General features: G+C 42.4%; 1 pseudogene; it reads left to right on the top strand.

The window, feature by feature from the left end:
- The first annotated feature begins 2,855 nt into the window (after positions 1 to 2,855).
- Positions 2,856 to 3,626, top strand: LOC110288019 (annotated as a pseudogene).
- Positions 3,627 to 5,286: the final 1,660 nt, after the last annotated feature.

The raw sequence follows: 5,286 nt of genomic DNA, 5'->3' as shown, positions 1-5,286 counted from the left end.
TTTATGAAACATGNTGACATTTGTTGACAGTGATGAATTNAACCATCTCTCTTATTAAATTTCAACANTTCAAATGCAATTTTTATCACTTATTGACTTATTTGTCTAGTAGCATTAGCCAGCTAAAATTGATTTTAGAAATCTATTTCACATAAAATAATAAATGAATTGATAACAAGCTTCATAGCACATTTTTGTTTGCCTTTAATGAAACTCTTCTGAACACACTCTGACATTTCCTATCTAATTCTCATCCCACAGGTATTCATTTATCACTCTATTAACATGCACATCAGTAATGGTGTCTTAATCTATCTCACCGTGCTATCAATTAGAAGGGGAACATCCTTGAACATGGGGGTGGGGGGTGTTGTGAATACATAATTTTTTGAAACTTGAGATCTCTAATAGTCCTTTGAATAATGTAATTTCTAACAATTTTTCTATTTAAAATGCATCTTCTGAAAATAAAACTCTGAAAGATTAAGTATAATATTAACATTAAATCATAGGTCACGATGTTGGTTCATACTATGACATAAGGCTTACAAATGTTTCTGTATGTATGTACTTATTCATTTACTTTCTTGTGTATTTTCTCTAACATCCTGCTGTACTGGGATTCCTGATGATTGGATTTCAGTTACCAGCACTCAGAGATCCTAAAGTTAATGACATATTAAACATTTAGCTTTACTTTCTATTCTGAAAATTCAGTTAATGCTATTATTTGAACTTTATTGATCTTTGAGACAAATCTTACTATGTTTCTCAAGCTGCTCTCAAATTTGTAATATTCCTGGCTCAGGGTGCTGCCTGCTGGGATTACAGACAAGTAGTAGTGTGGTGGCTTGAATATGCTTGACCCAGGATGGCACAGTTAGGAGGTATGGAGTAGGTATGGCCTTGTTGGAGGAAGGAAGGCTGTCATGTTTTGAGACCTCCCTCCTAGCTTCCTGGAAGCCAGTCTTCTCCAACTTCAGCTTCAGATGAAGTTGTAGAACTCTCAGCTCCTCCTGTACCATGCCTGCCCTGACACTTCCATGCTCCTGCCTTGATGATAATGACTGAACCTCGAACCTGTAGGACAGATCCAATTAAATGTTCTCCTTTTAGGAGTTGCCATGGTCATAGTGTCTGTTTACAGCAGTAAAACCCTAACTAAGACATATCATATCTGGGCAAAGATAAACTTTTTCTTATTCTCAAAGATTATTGCAAACTTTTTACACATAATGCAACAGACACTTGAGCATATTGCTCAATTATTACATTGGAAATATAGTGCTGGGTAGCCTTAAAGGATATTGATAAAAAGAAACAGATATGGATTACATATAGTATAGAACCACAGTTACATGATTAGAGGTGAGGGAAGTTACTTCTGAGAGTGCTAAGCACCACTTGGCCAATAATGAACCATTCTTTCAATATCCTCTAGGTCCTTGCTCCTTCAGCCATCTCTGTGACCTGTTAAGTACCATTTACATATCAACCAGAAAAAGTTTCTCAAGTCTACTTTCTCTGAATGTCTAATTAAAATTAATGAGAAAAGTTTTGAAAAACAATTATGGCAGGAGGCCAGAAACACTCCTTTCTTCTTTTACAATTAATGTCATGCTTATTTTGTAAGAATATTTATTAAGGTTTTGTAAAAAGGTTGGATTAATAATGACCACTTGAAGACAATTTTTTTTCTCAATGAATGATTTTCATTTTACTGCTCATATTTCAATATATTCTTTAGTCTACAACATCCACATTTCATTGTGGGGCAAAGTGGACTGTGCCACCAGACAGGAGAACTGGTAAGGTTGGGTTTCCATCTATGCCCCTGAGCTAAGGCTGTCCCATAACCCCTAAAGAAATAGAAGCAGTCATTAATAGTCTCCCAACCAAATAAATCCCAGGAACAGATGGGTTTAGTGCAGAATTCTATCAGACCTTCAAAGAAGACCTAATCCCAATACTCTTCAAACTATTCCACATAATAGAAACAGAAGGAACACTACCCAATTCTTTCTATGGAGTCACAATTGCACTGATAACTAAACCACACAAAGACCAGAGTTAGAACGTCAGACCAATTTCCCTTATGAATATCAATGCAAAAATACTCAATAAAAATTCTCACAAACTGAATCCAAGAACACATACATCAAAATGATTATTCACCATGCTCAAGAAGGCTTCATGCCAGGAATGCAAGGATTGTACAATATACAGAAATCCATCAATGTATTCAACTATATAAACAAACTCAAAGGGGGAAAAAAACCACATAATCATCTCATTAGATGCTGAGAAAGCATTTGACACAATTCAACACCCCTTCATGGTAAAAGTCTTGGAAAGATCAGGAATTCAAGGTCTATACCCAAGCATAATAAAAGCAATATACAGCAAACCAGTAGCCAACATCAAACTAAATGGAGAGAAAGTTGAGGCATTACAACTAAAATCAGGGTCTAGACAAGGCTGCCCACTCTCAATTAGACAACAAAAGGAGATCAAAGGCATACAAATTGGAAAGGAAGAAGTTAAACTATCACTATTTGCAGATGATATGATAGTATATTTACTTGACCCCAAAACTTCCACCTGAGAACTCCTAAATCTGATAAACAACTTCAGCAAAGTGGCTGGATATAAAATTAACTCAAACAAATCAGTGGCTTTCCTTTACTCAAAGGATAAACAGGCTAAGAAACAATTTAGGGAAATGACACCCTTCACAATAGTCATAAATAATATAAAATACCTTGGGTTTTGAACCGCGCGGTGGGCCGCTCCTCTGAGTCTGGTCGCATCCATAGGCGGCAGTGCTGAGCAGGCTGTCGGAGGCGCGTGGCACCATGTCCCAGGGCAGCGGGGTGATGAGCAAGTATATGAAGCATTATCTGGAGCCGCGCTGGGACAAATATACGCAGTGCTACCGGGAGCTGCTGCGCTACTGCCTGGGCCGTGGGCTGCTGGAGCAAGGGATCCCGCCCTGGCTCTGGGACGCCTGGGGCCTGGACAGCCCCTCGGATAGCTGGGCTTCACCTAGTCCGGCCCCCAGGGGCACGTTAGGGGAGTCCTAGGCGCCCATCTCATGGGAGGAGGATCAGCGGGTGGGAGAGCACAGCGCGGAGCTGCGCGACACGGAGGAGCAGGACACCCTGCTACCAGCACCACCAAAAAAGGACACAGAAGAGAACCCCCCCCCCCCCCCCGCAAGAACACAAGGCAAAAGAGACTGACAGGGCGCCCAGCGGCCCCGGACCACAACAACAGCCTAGTGCCTTATGTGCCAGAGGAAATAAGAAAGCCACCAGAAGCCCGCAGAGATCTAGGAGCAAGATTAAAGAGAACAAGCACCCATTTGCTCTTTATGGCTGGGGAGAGAGACAGATGGACATGGGAATCCAGAAGACACAACGTCTGTGCGTCTGCCTCTGTGCACGAATTTCATGAATCAGCACTTCGAGCCAAGAATAGAAGACAGGTGGAGAAAAGGAAGCTGGCTGCCCAGAGGCAGTGGGCTCACTCCGTGGGTGTGGAAAAGAACCAGAGGGTAAAGCCGGCATCTGCAGAGAACCCATGGCTGACAGAGTACATGCGGGTGTTACTCAGCGAGGGCGTAGCCCCTGGGCCATCGTCTTTCAAGTGTTCAGGCAAGAAAAAGAAAACAAAAATTGGCAACTGAGACCACACAAGTGGTGGAAGAAACCGACTGGTCCTGCAAGCCCCCCCACTCCCCCACCCTTAGGAAATTCCAAGAGATGGTTTTGCTTTCATGATGGTCACCTGCCTTAGTAGTGGGACAGACCATGGAAGCCATAGATGCTGGCCTGTTTATGAAGACAAGTCCCCAAGTCTTGATATTCTTGTAAGAATTTTATTTTAAAGATTTTGATCTTTGGAGATCAGAGTCTTTACCCATACCGAGTGCGTTTAACCTGCTCTAGGCGTTTCCCACCCACCCCTCCTGAAGTCCAGTCAGAGCTGCTCTTTCTCATCAGCTCCACATTCCACAGCTGGCAAGGTGTCCTGTCCCACTCTTCAGGACTCACTGTGCAGTTCGCTATGCACGGAGCCAAGGAAGGCAGGCATGGAGATCCGGGCTGTTCTGACCAGCCAGAGCTTTGGTGGCTGTGGACCAATTACACTTGATAGATTTAATTTCATCTCATCTTCATGTAGACCGTGAGACTTCTGGATTTTCTGGCCAGAGCGAGGGTCACCTTTTCTCCCTGAGTCATCCCTTAGAAATTTATTTAATACATAGTTTAATAGTTCTGGGACATTCCAGTGAGCGACATGCAGGGAGCATGTTCAGAGCAATGATGACATTTCTTTTGAGTCACTTTCCTTTAACTGCAGTTGGCTGCTTAAGTCTGACCACCATTCCCCTCTTCTAAGAGAGATAGCGGATGAAGATATTGAGAAGTTGTAATCTGCAGTGACATTTAATGAACTGGGTTTGTTTGGCCTGTGGGGATGGGACCAGCAGATACCGTTAGTGTGTCCTTGCTTGCATTATGCCCTCCCTTTTACAGAACTTAATGACAGCTTTGTGCACAAAGCTGATGGTCTAGGTTGGAAACCTGACTGCTTGTTCTCTGGCCCAGTGATCTTTGCTGCCATACTGTGGGAAAATTTCTCCCAGGTGCTGGCCTGACGGTAACGTACGTTCTTCCTTTAATAGGGAACCACTGACAGGGTTTTAAAAAAGAAAGAGGTTTTAAAGAACATGTGTTTCCACGAGATGGGTGCCTTGGCCGCCGTGCAGAAGAGACTCCCAGAAGGATGAGCACCGTGTTCTTCCTGAGAGACGGGGAGCTCTTTTGCCTGCACCCACTCAGCATCTGAGCCTGCTCCGTAAGACCCAGTGTTGGGTGTGTATCTGAGCATTTCCATGATATTTTACTTTGGGTTCTTGAGTATGATAATTTCTAGAACGCAGGCTGATTTCATTCCATGTGAGATTGTCACACAATGTCATCTGAAAACTGTATCAGGCTTTGAAAATGCACACACACAAAAAAAACGCCTTGATGTGACTCTAACCAACCAAGTGAAAGAACTGTATGAAAAGAACTTCAAGTCCATGAACAAAGAAATCAACGAAGACCTCAGAAGATGGAAAAATCTCGTATGGTCATGGATTGGCAAGATTAATATAGTAAAAATGGCCAGCTTGCTGAAAGAAATCTACAGGTCCAATTCAATCCCCATCAAAATTTCAACTCACTTCTTCATTGAGTTAAAGGGAGCAATTCTCAAATTATTTTAGAATTACAA

This window comes from Mus caroli, unplaced genomic scaffold, assembly GCF_900094665.2.
Source record: "Mus caroli unplaced genomic scaffold, CAROLI_EIJ_v1.1 scaffold_18454_1, whole genome shotgun sequence".
Classification (NCBI taxonomy): domain Eukaryota; kingdom Metazoa; phylum Chordata; class Mammalia; order Rodentia; family Muridae; genus Mus; species Mus caroli.
This window is presented reverse-complemented; position numbering and strand designations above follow the sequence as displayed.